The sequence below is a fragment of the Manis javanica genome, chromosome 3, assembly GCF_040802235.1.
Source record: "Manis javanica isolate MJ-LG chromosome 3, MJ_LKY, whole genome shotgun sequence".
In the NCBI taxonomy this organism is placed as follows: domain Eukaryota; kingdom Metazoa; phylum Chordata; class Mammalia; order Pholidota; family Manidae; genus Manis; species Manis javanica.
The window spans coordinates 115,606,478-115,623,801 of record NC_133158.1 but is presented as its reverse complement, the minus strand read 5'-3'; the positions used below and the strand labels follow the sequence as shown (position 1 = coordinate 115,623,801).

The 17,324-nt window shown below is 39.1% G+C and overlaps 1 protein-coding gene across 3 annotated transcripts in view; it reads right to left on the bottom strand.

The window, feature by feature from the left end:
- The window catches only part of FGF12 (fibroblast growth factor 12), a 536,490-nt gene that overhangs the window by 261,828 nt on the left and 257,338 nt on the right, over positions 1–17,324 (bottom strand). Inside the window, exon 1 of one of the 3 annotated variants that reach the window (XM_037024243.2) lies at positions 10,840–10,861. The exons of the other annotated variants lie outside the window; for them this stretch is intronic. The gene's annotated coding sequence lies outside the window, so the exon portion shown is untranslated. Of the gene's footprint in view, positions 1–10,839; positions 10,862–17,324 lie in introns of those variants that run through there. 3 annotated transcript variants of the gene reach the window in all.

The window sequence follows — 17,324 nt, the reverse complement described above, 5'->3', positions numbered from 1 at the left end:
TCTGGGCCCCAGTCCCCTCATCTATGAAAATAAGACTGGTACCCTCCATAGCCTGCTTGAGATCTGACGGTAGATGGGACCAATGAGGTAGCTACATGGGGAACTCAGCTATTGCCCCTTTAGTTCCCACACTTAGCAGGGCAGTTGGGGTATACCTAGTTAAGTGATGAACTCCATAATAATTTTGAGGGAAAAATAATACATCCTCTTCTTTGTTCATCCAAAAAAAGGTGTAAAGTGAAAGATGAGTCAGAAAGTATGATAGTATGTGAAGATGGGACTTTGAGAAGTGATTGCAAAAGATACCCCAGAGAGCTTCCTGGCCCCTTTCTTCTGCCGTGTGAGGTTCTAGCTAGAAGTCACCATTTATGAACTGGAAACTGGGCTTTCACCAGATGCCAAATGTGCTGACACCTTGAACTCAGACTTTCCAGTCTCCAGAACTATGAGAAATAATTTTCTACCCAGATATAAGCTGTGGTACTTTTGTTATAGCAACCCAAATGGACTAAGACAATTGAAAATATATTAGGCTTCATATTTAAAAATCTGTGTAGCTATTCAAACAGATGTTTCATTTTACCCTAGAAATGACCTCATCTCAGAGGATGCAATCCAGTATATAGCAATATTCCTTATTAACTTTATAAATTATTTCCTAATCATGGAAGATTGAAAATGTAATACAAAAGAAAGATGATAACACCCCAGTAACTGTACTAAGAGCTGGAGAGACAGTGAATGTACTTACTTTTTTTTTTTGGAACATACTTACTTTTATCTTTAGCTATGTCTGAAAGAGAGAGAGACTTACATAAGAATCAGGATTCAAAAGAACAAATGTCTCAAGAGTAGAAGGGTGTCTGACTTGTAATCAGAATCCTGATTTTAAATTTTAATTCTTTAACTAAGCAGCTATAACACCGTAGGTCAATTACTAATTTACTGTCCTTCAGTGTGGCAGTCACCTTGAGAATGGGAATAAAAATACTAATATGATTATTTTGAAGAATAAGTGAGAAAATACATTAAAGAAATTACTGTCATGGTTCATGCAACATACTATGTGCCGAATAAATGGTTGCCATTTTTATTATGATGTAATCACTTGGGACTTTTCAATAACATGTAGAGAGCTATCAGAGTAGTTGAGAGTAAGTATAACATTTTGCATAATGTATATGGTAGGGTCTAACATTGTTTAAGCACTAAATAAACATAAAAACACAAATAATACTTTAAATCAGCATGAGAATTTCAATCTTTAATTTGTGTTAAGTGGATGGAAAAAAGAAACACAATCCAAAATTAATTTTAATCAATATGATGGATATTTCCTTCATTTGGGAAAGAAATATAAATAATAGCATGGTAGTTCTAACATCATTTCATTTAGTGACCCGATAGTATGGTGTTTGTGAAAGGAGGTGTAAGCACCACATTGAGAAAACAAATTTTTTTCAAGAGGAGATGCGGAGTGGCTCTTTAACTGCACCCTCTGGTACAGCATAGCACAAGTGTAACTAAGACTCAGCACTGGGAGCCCAACTCTTCTGTATTATTTCCAAGCAGCAAAGACAGCCCACTTTCTGCAGCCACCTGCAGAGTAGCAGGTATAAGGGATATGACCTCTTCTTAGGCCTGATGGCATCTGAAAAAATATCCCTGTTAATTTTGTATTTGTTTGCACCATACTGCAGACCCAAAATGCTCCGGTAACCAACCACAGAGGAATGTCTCAGAATCTCAACTGTGCTTTCCCAAACAAAAACTAAAGAATGTTAATAGCGTAGAAAGTTGGGTCAGCTGGAAAAGGCTCTTTTTATTCAAGCTACTCAAGATCCTTTGCCACTGCAACTTCTCTTATGAACTCCTAACTGGACCATTCCACTCCCCCAACACCCACATGTACACACCCTTCTGAATGTTTAGGGCATTTTCTGGCTTTCTCATAAGCAAAGCCAGCTTTCTGCCTTGCTTATATTGACATGTTTCAGTCATGTCTTATCTCCTCTACCACACTATGATTTCCTAGAAGGCAGGGGATCTCATTTACTCATTTAGAAGAAGGCATTCTGATTAAACATGTGTTGGAAGGAAGGATGCAGGGGAGAAATGACGGAAGGGGGAATAAAAATTCACATGTATGAGCAAGAGGAAAAAATTATTGCAGCTGAAAACAACTTCTCTGATAATCATGTTGATTTTTACACTTCTGATTACCAAATAATTCCAAGTGAACCCCCTTTTTTACACAATACTCAGAGAATCAGGAATATAAAGAAAAAGAAAAAAAAGACTATTTGGAATGTTGTCAATATAGAAAGACCTAAACCTGTCAGTGAATCTCCTCTTTTGTTCTCATAATTGAGCAGGGTTTCAGGAGATAATAGAAGGAACTCCAAATGTAGGCAGAATCCCAAGTTTTCCCAACCTGGTAACATTGTCAGAGTTTAAAACAGTAAAATACAAGATAAAAACTGTTAGCCAATACTTCCATATTTTACAGACTCAGGAAGAACAAGAATGGATTTCAGGAATCAATTATTCCATCACCTTAACTTTGGAATGAAGAATCTGAGGTTATCCCTTTAAATTTTTCATATACCTTGAAACTTCTATGACTGCACAGGGCAATCCTTCTGCCAGGAATTATTGCTCCTCTGTTTGTCCAACTCAGATGTCACCTCTTCTTGACATCTCCCTGATTCTGTCACTTGACTTCAAGTCTCCTGAATTACTTTTATATACTTCATACACTAGTACATGCTGGTTTTCCCAACTAGATCATGAGTTCCTTTTGGGCAGGAACTATGGCTTACCCTTCAAACACCTAGCACAATGCCAAAAGAAAAAAAAAACTTCACAAATTGATATTGAATTGAAGTATCCAAGTGCACAAAAGAGTTTGAGGAAGAGGCTAACATCAGGCTCACCTCTTCATGCAGCCTAAGACGCCTGACTCTTACCTACAGCAGTCCCCACAGACTAGTCATTTCAAAGCATAAAACTCAGTACCACCTTCTTAAAGACAGGCCTGTGAGGGCTAACAGAGCAGTCCGCACTGTGAGGGGCGGAGGAGGAAGCTGGTCCTCTGCAGTACAGTATCGGGGAAAGACAGAGATTAGAAGAAACAATGCTTTCTCTCTTTCTTTCGCTCCCCTCTTTTCTCCTATCCTTCCTCCTTCCCTTTCTTCATGCGCTGCTTCTCCTTTGGATAAAGATAAGCATTAATAGCTGTATCTTAAAATATTATAAAACCTTCTCACTTTCTACCACCTTTACTCCTTCTCTGGAACCATGCGCCTGCACTTCACCCCAAAGACCAGCTAGCTGTACTTCCATGAGGGCTGCCAGGAAAACAAGAGAAAAGATAAGCTGGGCACATGTTGATACTTGCTGTTTTAAAAAACAATAGATATTACTTTTAATGGGGTTGGTATTTTAGCCTATGCTTTGGTATTTGTTGATCTTGACAAATGAGTAAAGCAGCTATGAATATTTATAGATTTGAGAGGATATCTGTTAATGTCACTGAAAAAAACTATTGTTGGTGTGTTGTGCCAGAAAACACTAACAAGAAAAAAAAATAAGGCTTTTAAGATACTCTTTGCAATAAGTAAACACACGAATAAATGTACCTAGATATAAATATTTCAGATGCTTCTTCAAAACCACAGTGGGTTTTCAATGCTAATAAAATTATTATATCAGTTGCTACTATGCCATTTTTGTTATGTAGCACTAGCAATTTTAAGATGAGCTCATTTTTTGAAGTATTATAATTACTTGAAGAATTGAGCCTTCCTTTACATGTTCATGTTCATAGCAGCATTATTAACAATAGCCAAAAGATGGAAGCAACCCAAGCGTCCATCAACAGATGAAAAACTAGATGATATGTGGTATATCCATACAATGAAATATTATTCAGCCTTAAAAAGGAAGGAAACTCTGTACATGTTGTATAACATGGGTGAACCTTCAGCATATTATGCCATGTGAAATCAACCAGTCACAAGAAGACAAAAACTGTATGATTGCTCTCATCTGAGGCACCTAGAGTAATCAAATTCATAGAGACAGAAAGTAGAATGGTAATTTCCAGGGGCTGGGAGAGGCGAGTGGGTGTACTGCTTGTTTTTTAAGTCGAAAAAGTTCTAGAGTTCTTTTGCACAACAATGTGAAAGTACTTAATACTCCTGAACTGGACACTTAAAAATGGTAAAGATGGTAAATTTTATGTTACATGTTTTTTACCACAATTAGAAATTTTTTAAAAAAGAATTGGCTCTTCCTTGAAACAAAATGTCTGAAACAATTTCAACCCCACCCCTGCCATTTATTTTTGATTGTTACTCTCTAAATACTTACTTTACAATATGCAAATATTTCTCAAAGTAATATATAAGTTGGATAGAAGGTTGCCCATTCATTTATTTAGCTTCTGTTTTGTGTAAGGTAATGTATTTGGAGCTGGGTGAAAAAGGGAAGGAAGGAAGGAAAGCATTTCACTAACTACTATCTCTTAATATAAAACAGAATCAGGAGGGCCATGTTGGATGAGTGAGTACAGGTAAGAAAAAACAAGATTCGTATTGATCCAGAATAAAGAAACCTGCTGTATACTGTAACCAGTATATTGGGGCATATTTGTTATGTGACTGTCGGAATTCCTGAAAGCTGAAGTTGCTTCAACAGTCGGCACTATGCCCAATATCAACAATTTCTAAATTCCATTGAAGACTTCTTTATTTCAAGAGATACGTGAGGTTGCCTATCAGCCCCTGCTACAAAACAGTCAAACCACTTGCCTCAACACCAGTGTTTTTAAGAAATCTTGTAAGCCAAAGGAATGAAGGTACAGATGATGACAGGAGTTATCTTCAGAATTCCAAATTATCTGGCTCACTAACAGAGGCAAACACTGCCTTTACCACCCATAGTGAGCCTCAGAGATGAGCTTTCTGCTCACGCAGGAGCTGGGTCTGATGAATAGAGACACTTTGGTAGCACCTGGAAGCAGTAAATAAAATCTTTCAACCTAAGGTTTGTATCAGGTTGGTTTTCTTCGAAGTAAAAATAGAAAGAAGCTGATTAGGTGTTAGCTAAAAGAGAGAAGCAAAGTAGCTTGTTTCCTTGATGGTGAAACTATTAAAAAAAAAGAGAGAGGGAGAATTTTCAAAGTATATACCATTTTATTCCAGTATTTCTATTGTGGATATGTCTAGAGAACTAATGACAACCAAGCCACTTATTTACACCATTACTGTACTTCCTATAATCAAAAATGACAGAGAAAGTGACAGATCAGTTCAAAATACCAAACTTGCTAAACAGAAAACAATTCTGATAGGATCACAGAATCCTAGGGTTGGAAGCCAAGTTGTCCAGCTCCTCATCAAGTAACAAGCATTTCTTGAAAATCTCCACTGATGGGCAGTTAGTTTCCTGAGCCCTCTCCTTTGTCTTCGTCAGCTAAGACTAAGAGAAATGGATCTGCCCTGGCCCCAGTTCCATCACGTGGGTGCGCTTGACGTTCCTCTAGTGCCTCTTCTGCAGGCAGCCTTTCAGATTTTTGCAGAGAGCAATGCTTTCCTTTCTGGCTTTTCTTGTCTCTCTTGACAAAACGTCCTTGGTTTCTTCAGCCATTCCTCACAGAACCAGGTTGGTCTCTCCCACCTGAATGAACTCTGGTTTGAAATACATTTCTTAATTTTAACATCTTTGTCACCTCTAAATAAGTTAGCCCTGAGTCCTAGACAATTTCAACTCTGCTCATTATAACATGACTTCAAAATTTCAAAGAAAAATTACTTCGAAAAAGCAAAAAAATGCTGTTAGGTAATAGTACTAACCTCCACCAGTCAATAAGCAGGAACATTGGGCGTTTTCTTTGAAAATAACCTCTCCTCCACATATCCCAGAGCAGCATGCACACCATTGCACACAGGTACTTTGCTCAGTGCTATCCCCACCATGTTTTTGTTGCCCCCTTTCTATCCCCACTGCTACGCCCTTATCCAGGCTTCCATCACACTCACCTGGGCAGCACCATTCAGATCAGGTCTGCCTCCTGCGGTCTCTCACCTGTGGTTCCCATTGCCCAGCAGACTGTTTCAGTGTTTACTGACACCAGTTACGCTCCAGGCCCTGCCCTAAGTGCTAACAGGATACAAATGAATGATGACCTTTGCCTTCAAATAATTGAGAGTCTAATGGAAATAACAAAACTTAATAAATGACTGTATTACAGGGTAGAATAAGCAAAAACTATCTTGTTCAAAGTAACTCAGATAGAGGAAGGGATGACGGTAAAGCCGGGCTTTAAAGAACAAGACACATTCTAAAAAATACAACTTAAAACAAGCTCCTTTCAGGTCACATTTTCAAAAGGAAAGACTAGAATTGTCCCTTTTCTCCTCACCAGACGGCATCCTTCTAATGCACAACCTCCAATGTTAGTCCCCTCCACCTGGACAGCCTCTCTTTCCTTCCTGCCCATTCAGTTCACACTACCTGCTGCTTCCAAAACTAACTTACTCCAAGAAGCCTTTCCTGACACCTCCAGGGAGAAAGATTTATATATATATATAAGCCTTCTTGGGGGCACACTGTGATACAATCCCCTGAACCAAACTCTGCTGCTTAAACAAAACAAAGCCAATTCTGTGGTTTGCTGGATTGCTTGTTTCTTCTACTTTGCTCATATGTTAATACCTTCTCTAACGTGCATAGATATCCATTCTACCATCATTTGCATTGTTTAATGGGAAAGACGTTTTTCTTTTTTTCATCTTACTAGGCAAGTATTGAGAAGGAAATGATTTTAAACTCTACTTCTTTGAAAAATTATTTTGATCTTGAATTTAAAAAACTATGCTTGGAAATGTCATGGAGGAGGGTACCCCAAATTGAAAGTCACTTAAGTGATCATCACTGTAATTACAGCGAGGTACCCAGTAAATTTTAAGTAATTAAATGGATCAGAGCTGCATAAGAAACACAGGTTTGCAGTACAGCAGAAATGACTCAATAGCCAGAGATATCTCTGTAAATATTGTCCAATTAAATGGCAAGCATTTACCCCATTCTACATAAGCCCTACTTTCTTTAAAGGGTCTTGAGATTTGAAAATAAGACCTAGCCTAAATTTAACGTCATACAAGAAACATCCCAAACCCCCAGTCAAGGAGAATCATCACTATCCTCATGCTTCTGTGATACCCTGAATAGCCTGTATTTGCAAACCTATACAGCTTGGGTTTTAATCATTTACAGTTTATACTGTGTTGTGTCATGAATTATTTCATTTGAACCTCACAAGTGTTGGTTGGAAAGCTGAAGTGAATGGTAAATGAAGGTACTGGCGCCCAGGTCTCCAGGCTGCATTCAGTGTTCTATGCACTGTGCCATGATGATTTTTATAAAAACTATTATTCATAACATGTTTATGATTTTTATCTTCACCACTGCTTTTCATATGGAAAGCTCAAGGAATATTTGCCAAATTAAAATGAAAATGGAAGGTTGGCCAAGTTGAAAACTGGGGAGGTGGTGGTGGTGAGGAGTGCTTAACATTTAAACTTTGCCTTGTGTTCTGCATTAATAAATTAATATGCACTCCTTATACTTACAAAGCCCTGGTCCCTAGGAGAGGTAGGACACATAATAAAATGATTGTATATTATTCCACGTGAGCTGATGTGTTCAGAGAGGCCAGAAAATGCCTTCTGCGCAGATAGGCCATCAGTTCCTGAGGCCATGGGGTATGCTGCAAAGACCTCAGGCTTTCAAGTGAGATAGGGCTGGATTCAAATCTACTTTTTTGAGTCCAGGAAAACTACCTGATTTCTCAAGTCTTAGTATGTTGGTCATTAAAAATGAGATTATCATATTTGTTTCACAAAATTATTCTGAGAAATAAAAGAATATAAACAAAGTAGCACATGGTTGGTACTCAGAAATATTGCCCTTTCCCTCCTATGACAGGCCCCATCCTCCCCTGAGGTATTATCTACTCCCCTTGAATATGAGTAGGACTATGCATATGATGGGATGGTCGCTCCCTGGCTCAGGTTTTGTTATATATGATGCCTCTTTAGCAGGAGAAAGAGAATCTCCTGTTGGTTTTGAGGAAGCACTGCCATGTCATGAACAGTCTATGGAGATGGTCATGTGTATGGTTCTGAGGGCAGCCTGTAGGACCGGAGAGCAGTCATGGCTGACAACAAGTGGGGAAATGGGGGCTTCAGTCTGGCAACCTCAAGGAACTGAATTCTGCCAACAACCTGAATGACCTTTGGAAGAGAATTCCAAGCTCCAAAAGAGAACTACAGACACAGTGACTACAGTCTAATGAGACCCTAAGCAGAGGACCCAGATAAGCTGTGTTAAGATTCCTGACCCACCAAAACATAAGTAAATGTTGTTTTAAGCCACTAAGTTTGTGACAATTTATTATGCAACATGAGAATACTAATATACCTTCCCTAAATGAAATGAACCAGACTCCTTGATAGGATTTATAAACTGCCTGAGGATGTCAAATCATTTTAACAATACTCTGATCACACACACAATTCCAAGGAATGACACCCTCCAGATCACCAAACACTGGAGAATCAACTATCATCAATCCCCCAAATGTTCCACTCAAGAAATTTCTAGGAGGGCACGGATTTATCATTCTTAGATTAATTATTCTCCAGGGTGATCTGGAGATTCTGGCACACTAGTCGTTGTGGAGAGAAGACAGAATCACAAAACTTTAGAGCTAACAGGATCCTTACAAATACTTAGGAGTAATCTTGTGCTATCTTCATTTTATAGATAAAAATAATAAAGCCCAGGGACTATCTTCCTCAACTTCTCAAAAGCAGTCAATTGTAAGAACACAGACAAGCTTTGTTTGGCCTGAAACTTATGCAATTTGGGGGACCCTCTTTCAAAAAAATACAAAATTTGAAATATAAAATTACCTAGCAAAGAAATATTTATTTAGAATAAGAAATCAGACCAAATTACATTTAAAAAATTACTAACATAATCATCACAACATCCAGAGACAGTCCTAGTAAGTATTCCTTACAACTTTTATATATACTTTCATTGTTTCTTCATGTAACAACTTTGCAATATTTTCTGTCGAGAAAATAGATGATTCAATCTTGCCTCTTACTTGATTGATTTACTTGTTTTTAATATTAAAAGTTGAAAGAGGTTTAATTCAAGTTTATCACTCATTATGGTTCATGCCATGTAAATATTTAGGATTATTGTCAAATTTGATTTAAAGACATGCTCAATTTCTGTTACACATGAGCTGTAAAATTTGGAAGTTATTTTCCACAGACCAATTTCTATACATTTCTCTTCCACGTGGGATAAATTTGTATCGCAATACAGTCTCTGGTCCTACACCTTTGTGTCATACCCCTCACTGAGTCAGCACCGTGAACAGGTGGAGTATCTCTGCCACTGATTTACTCAGGACTGTGAACATAAGGGATAATCATCCTACTGAACTCAGATTAAGTACATCCCTCACTCAACTCTTCAGCAGATCCCAAAACTGGCAGCGACAACTCCACTGTCGTTCAACGGGGAAAGAGTGATAGAGGAGATGGCTGGAAGGAGAAAGCTGGCAATCTGAATCAACTAACATATCTTCTTTTTGCAAGTTTACAGAAACTTACAAACATGTGAACCCAGGGCTTGGAAGGGTCTGTGCAAGGGAGGAATCTATGAAGCTGAAGCTGAATTACCATGTGATCAGTGGAGGTACAGGAGAGCAACAGGACAGCAGGTTTACCTTGAAAACTGTGAGACAAATCAAGCTTCTGTAGAATGAGGAAAATAAGGCATGGAAAGATTAAATAACTAAAGTCTCATAGTTAGTAAAGGGTAGAGGTGAACTTGGATCAGGCAGCCTAAACCCAGCTTTCATACTCTTCACCACTATACTATGAATATTGGAGCAAGCTTGTGGACTGCGTGTGTGTGTGTGTGTGTGTGTGTGTGTCTTTATCTTTGCATATATGCATGCATGTGTGCATGTGTGTGTGTGTGCGGCAGACAGGAAAGGAAGCAAGTGTTCTGTGACTCAATCGTAATGTGGAGTTGACTATTTTTGAATTATTTGTTCTACTTGATTACAGTTACAGCCTCTAGGAATAGAGAATGGGTTGTGGAGTTGATTTTAGAGACCATAAACAGCAATCACTGTTACCCCAAAACTGGTTTGGTTCAGCAGTGATTGGAAAGCCCATCTCAAGGCTTTTCCCTCCAGGTTATAGAGTGCTAAATAAACCCCCCATGATCAGGATATCAAAAGTAGAACAAATTATAATGGCTTCCTCCATTTAGTGGGGGCAGAAGTATTCTTTCACCCAACTTTTCAGATCTACGAGCAAGTCTCCCATGGTGACATCTTAGCCACTCAGGGGCTCAAAGAGCCATGGAAGAAGGAATCAGGAGGAATGGCTCTGTGTCACACTCTCACAGTTACTCCACATCGTGGATGGCTCCCATCCCTCTCTTAGTCTGTTTCCTCAATGGGATCAGGAGTTATGTTGCTTCTCCAATGTTCTGTGATCTATATTTTTATATTTAGACCACAAATTAAAAGCTTCAGAAGAGACAAACATTCAAGGTTGTAAAGAAGGGGGAATATCCTGGATTTATCTCAGATCTCATTCTGATTTAAAGCAATACGGGCTAAAACAAACCAACAAAAACTTAGTTGATTTCTTTGAATTCTAAATAGAGAATGGATTTTTAATTATTTTTAAAGATAAAACAATGAGAATTTCAATTCAGAAATTGAGAGCCACTTACTAGAGACAGGAAATCTTAGCCGAAGTCTCTGAAAGGTCCTTGGCCTCCTGGCTCTTTGGCTTCCTACTCCTAGAGCTTCTCTCTGTAATCATCCCCAGGCGTAGCATTCTCTTCCACTTGCAAGTTTCAAAGATTGAAATTTGCCTTTCAAGAAAGTCAGGGCAGCATTTCATTTCGGCCATGTGGCATGACAGGGGAAGTGCTGGCAATCAAATTCTTGTCCCAGCACAACATGGCTCAACAAGGGGCCATCAGTGAGTCTCCTGGGCCTTACTTTCCTCACCTATAAAGAAGGAAGCTTCACTACTTACTTCCTCAGGTCTTTCCATATCAGAAGCTCTTATTTCTAACTTATTTTTAAGTTGCTCTCAAAAGTGAAACAAGCTATTGCTTTTGCTGCTGAGGTAATATCAAGCCCTAATCAAAATAAACAACTTTTTTCTCTTTGTTCTGTTTGATCTCTGCTGTTGCGATCTGCTTCTGTTATTTTCCCTGGGCAGAGTAATTTTCAGTGTGTTACCACACTAAACCTCCTAATCACATTTTCAGAAGCACAAATGATAAATAACATTTGCTTTACTGAGTTGTATAACTCCCTGGCTTTTTAAACAGAATATTTATTTTAAAGAGTATTTTTACAACAACACAATTTAAGGAAAACAACACACCACAACTAATGCATCTCCTTCTGTCAGTTAGCCCGAGTAATCCCTGAACCTCTCTTCTTGCCCTTTCTGAACGCCTGCTTCATGCCAGCCCTGTGGAGGTGCTGGGTTCTGAGGGAAAGAAAAAACCATGAATCCAGGATGAAGCAGTCAATGTCCCCATCTTCAAGGAGCTCAATCTCATTCTAAACAGTGTTGCAACATAAACTGAGAAGAAGTAGAAGCTCCCTAGGCCCAAAATGATATATCTTGTTGTAGTAAGGTGCCAGAGAAAATACTCACCTTATTCTGTGTCTACTTTGCACCCAGTTACAGTTGGAGTCAGAGTTTAGTGCTGAAGATCACTGGTCCTCAAACATCCTCACACATCAGAATTGCCCACAGGACTTGTTAAACTGGATTGCTAGGACTCACTCCCAGATTTCTGATTCAGAAGGTTCAGGCTGGAGCTGAGCAGCTGCAATTCCAACAAATTCCCAGGCGATGCTGCTTCTGCTGTGGGCCCACAGCTGGAGGGTGAACCTCTGGTGAAGGGAATGATCATCAACTGAGCTAATTAGTCTGGGATGAGGCTCCAACTTTGGTGGGTTTTAAAAGCTCCCAGGTGTACTAAGGTGCAGCTGGGGTAGGAGAGCCACTGGAGTAGATTAGATGATGTTATGTTCCCAAAATAACTGCATTCAGAAGCTACTTTTAAGTTTATGTCTGATTCCAAGTAGCTTGCCTGATTAATGATTTCTTTCCCTGTAAGTTCAAACGTCCAGGTAAAGTTATGCTTGGAATAACATTTTCCAGAAAAGACTAGAATGCAGGCCATATTTTTTTATCACTGTCTACATAAAAGGTGCTGTGTCTCCCCACATTGTATTGGCCTGGAGAACACAAAGATGGTATGTGCTTACAGAGAAGATGAAAGTTCTATGGCCAGGATTCTCACCAGACCCTGGTCAGTTTGCCTGCTGCACAGGTGTGGGCAATGCACTGTTACTGACTCTATAAAAAGAGCTCTGCCTAGTGCTCTGGGCTGCTGCATGGCTGCGGGAGAACAGAGGCTACAGTGGTGACAGGGCTGATGACAGAGACTGAGAAGCCTGTGGGGGTGAAGAGAGTCAGAGGCAGAGACCAGCTTGCTGCATGCAGACTTGCTCTGAATGGAAGGGATTCTAGTGAATGACCTGCCACCATGGGAATAAAGTTGGGTATAAACCCTTTCACCCCAAGAACATTTCATTGTCATTTTTTGGTCTCACTGAATCAAGAGTGAACTTACCCAGGGCTAAACCCCATTGGTAAGACAGTGCTGAAGGATAAAAGATTAATTTATTAACTTATTCATTTACAAAACAGAGTGCCAAAGAGCTCAGGCTTTTCTCTTTAAAAATGGGAGATTATGGAGGCTTTTAAGGATGTGAGTGATAGAATCTGAGTGATATCTTTATAGTATGCACCTTAGATTCATTAGAAGGCCCTTGGAGTAAGAGATGCTGGGAGAAAGGGCCACAGATAAGTAAGCAGAGGGGAGGTGGAAGAACTCTCTGGGAAAAGGAGAAGGAAATAGAAGTTAGTAAGGAGGCTAGTGACAGGAGGAAGAGGCTGGCACAGCTGCAAAGATTACAATGAAACACTGACAACCCCAGTCTCAAGGTCATTAGGAAAACAGAAATATTCTTGTTGATATTAAAAGTCACCCATGAAATACAAGATGATAAAAGAGGAATATACTATTTGTAGAAGCATTGCCAGAAGTTTTAAGGAAAGGCCATTGGAATATCTAAGAATAGTGGGAGAATATTTGCTAGTAACTCCCTTTCCAAATGTACCTATTACTTCAGCCTATTAATTCAATCCCATAATCTGGAAAGAGTGTTGAATAACCAACCCGTCTACCTAAAATCCCCTGCTTCCTTAAGGAAGCTGCCTCCTGCTCTTTGCCATTCGCCCGTTCAGTTACATTGCCTGTCTCTCCTTCCTCTTGTCCCTGACTAAAAGGCATTCTCTGCATTCTATTCTGATTTAGCAGTCATGTCACCTCATTTGACTAAAAGAATCTTTCTGTAGTGATGAATCTGAACTTTTTCTCAAACACCTACAACTATCCTGAGTTCCAGTCTCTCATTTCCAGTTGCCCTCTGAATCTATGTTTCAAGTTAGGTCCCTTAGGTACCTAAAACTGGATCCTATTTTCTTCATTTTCACTCACTGATGAGATCCTATCCTTCTTTTAAAAAAATCTCAAATGTACTACAAAAGTAAATCTTTGATCCTAACTGGATATGATTATCAACTTTGTACATTCTTTATTCCTCTAACATTACAATGATGGCTCATGACCTTCTAGTTGTACCTCTCTTTCCAGATGTTAAAATCATTGGGGACAATGAGTATGCCTTGTTCATCTGCATATCTACAACCTGAAGCTTGCACTTACCATTTCTCAAATTGATTTGGGGAGATAAGAACTGCTACAAGTGCTTATATTAAGCCTCCCTGAAAACTTACAGTCAGTCGAGAAGAAACCATCCTCAGAAAACAGGAGAATAGATTTGGCTTGCTCTCCTCAGTCAAGAGGGTGAGCCAGGCATTCCTGGTCTTTTTATTCCCTGGTGTCAGATTGCTAGTTAGTAAGTCTCCTTCTGCTCCAGCCTCAGAAGGGTAAAAGCTAGAGAACCACACCCAGAGAAGTAACGGGTTTGCAGCTAAAATCAGACACTTATCACTAGGGAGAGGAAGGTTTATGTCAAAGATAGTCAGTTTATCATAATTCCAGCAAAAGAAGCTCACACTGGAACACAGTAACACCACAGCAGCATTTGCAGGCTCACTAAGGAAGTCAGTCTACAGGTGCTGCGACATTTCTGAGCTACTTAGGCCCAAAGGTATCTATAAAGCCCTTTGGTTTTAGAAGAATGGTGGGTGGCCTGAGAGACGCATCTCCACAGGGATGAATCTAAAACAAGGAAGTTAAGATCTGCGAGTCACAGAGTATTGGCAGCCCTCTAGGACTACTTTGTCTTGAACCACAACACTACATTTGTGGGTCTAGTCACAAGTGTGATGCTCTTTGCAGTGAGTCTTTGAGAATCATCCAAGACACAGAATAATCAACATGGGGTTATCTGTCTTGATCACTTTCTTATGGATGACTGTAAAGGCCAATCAGATTCAAACTTTAGGTCTTAGACTCAAGCAGGAATGTAAAATTGCCTGAAGGTTTTCATTGAAATAGTAACTTTGTTTACTACAATAGCCCCTTCAGGTGTACACTAATTCACCTTGTATTCTCTCCTGTTCTGCCACTATCAAAATTGTTCATATAGATTTTAGAGCCTCCAGTGGTAATCCATCCCAATATTTCTTTATGACCCACACAATGTAGAGCTATCTTACCAATTCTCAGTGGAGCTGAAAAGAACTTCAAACATTTCTCAGTGTAATGCACCTTCATATGGAGATCCTTTTAAGCCACACTTTAAACTTCCCTTCCCTGCCCATGGGAATGGGCAGCAGAACATTCCCATTTGTCTTGGATCAGTCACTCAACAAGTATTTAGTAATTTCCTTCTGTGTGTTGGGCATTGTGTTGTGCATTAGAATACAATGGTGAGCAAAAGCAGATCCAGTTCTCCTCATCTGAGATCAGAGTCTAGTGGTGGGAGAGACAGATGGGAATCAAATAATCACAAAAGTTAAGTGTGAAATGCATCTGTGATGAAGGAACGCTCCTTGGGCTCATGGGCTTCTATGACTATATAAGGCCCTTTAATTTCAGAGGAATGGTGGTTGGCCTGAGAGAAGCACCCCCACAATGCTGAATCTAACACCAGAGAGACAGATGGTTGTGTGGGAGTAAAATACAAGAAAAGGATAGTTGGGGAAGTCTTTACTGAAGACGTAAATGCTGAGCTGAAGTAGAAGGTCTGAGAGTGGAGGCACCTAAGTGAATAGTTATTCAGGTAGAGGTAACAATATACTGGAAGACTGTGGTATGAAAGTGTAAAGAATAAAAGAGGAAATTTTTTTTAAGACTGGCAAAAAAAATTCTTTGTTATAAGAGCAATGGGAAACCTACTGAAAGTTTTTAAAGAGTTAGTGAAACAAAATGAAAAATATTTTCATTTTGAAAAGGCATTCTGACTACAGTTTTGGGAAATATCAAATATTTCAAATATGGACATTTAGTCCATAGTGGAGTGGTTGGGAGTATTTTGCAATAGTCTAGGTGAAAGAAATCAGAGTAAAGTGGTAGCAGTGCAACATCTCATGATTAATCAGATAGAGTAGGGGGTAGGAGCAGGAGAAAGAGTCAAGGGTGATCTCTAAGTTTCTGAAATAACAGGACAGTCAGAGTACATTCACTGACTTTGTCAATATTGCCAACAAACACACTGTGATGGACAAGATCATAAGTTGGAACTTTGATGTGTTGAGCTTCAAGATTTTCTTTCACTAACCCTCTTCTTTTCTTAGTTTTTAAGCATCTTTTAAAATATTTCTTCTGGAATCTCTATAAATCAAAAAGAGGGCACAAAGAAAAAGGCAGCATCTCTTTTAATCTTCTGTTTTGCAGATGGTGAGAGGATTTCAAACACCTGCCACATCTGAAAAACCAACTCTATTTACTCTTCTAATACATGTTAATCACTCACCAAACTGAAAATAAAGCAAATGATGACTTACTCATCAGCCACACCATCTAACTCATCAGTTCTCATGGGCATCCATGATGAGTAACATTTCCCCATCCTATAAAATATTATATACTAATTTGATATGACATTTGACTTATATTTTTATTTAAATTTTAATGTATAGTCAACCCTGGAACAACACAAGTTTGAACTGCATGGGTCCACTTATATGTGTATTTTTAAAATAAATATATTGGAAAAATTTTTTGAGATTTGAGACAATTTGAATGACATTTTCTTTTCTCTAGCTTACTTTATTGTAGAACATAGTATATAATGCATATAACATACAAAATCTGTGTTGATCAACTGTAGGTCACCAGTAAGGCTTCTGTGCAACAGTAGTCTATTAGTAGTTAAGTTTGGGGGTAGTCAAATGTTACATGTGGCTTTTCCTCTGTGTTGGGGGTTGGCACTCCTAACCCCTACACTGTTCAAGAGTCAGCTCTTTATAGAATCTCTCTCCAAATTAAGTGCAAACTCACTGACAGTAAGAACGACATCTTACCTGTCTAGCAAATTTATAGAAAATTTGCTCTAGGATAAAGTATCTCAATCCAGATATAATAAATACCATATATTTCCCATCCTGGACACTGTTTTGAGCATGGCTAAGGATACAATGAATGGTATATGGTGTAATAAAAAGAAAATTGTATTTGGGGACTTGAATTCTAACGCCAGCATTACACTTAGCTTGCTATGCAAATCTGGGCAAATTACTTCACTTCCCAGGCCTTCAGGTGCCTCAATTATTAATCTCTGAAGATTCGGTTCAGTAGGATCCTGTACCTCAAAGCATAAACATTTATCACATAAGCTATAAAGCGTTATCTATCTTTATTGAGTAAATGCTGACTAAATAAAAATGTGAATCAATGGATATCTGCTGAGTGAAGCTGAGGGAGGACACAGTGAGTAGAACAGGTATTAACTATGTAGTCAGGAAACCAGGATCCTGGCCCCAGTTCAGCCACTGTCACCCCCTGATCCTAGGTCAGTCTCTTCTCCTCTGTGCTTAGGTTTCTTCCCCTATGAAACCTCTCCCAGTGATGCAGTACATTTTCTTGTGAAACCCCACTGACATAGACCCCCAGCCAGAGAGCGACAGAGAAGCACTTTACTTAATTAT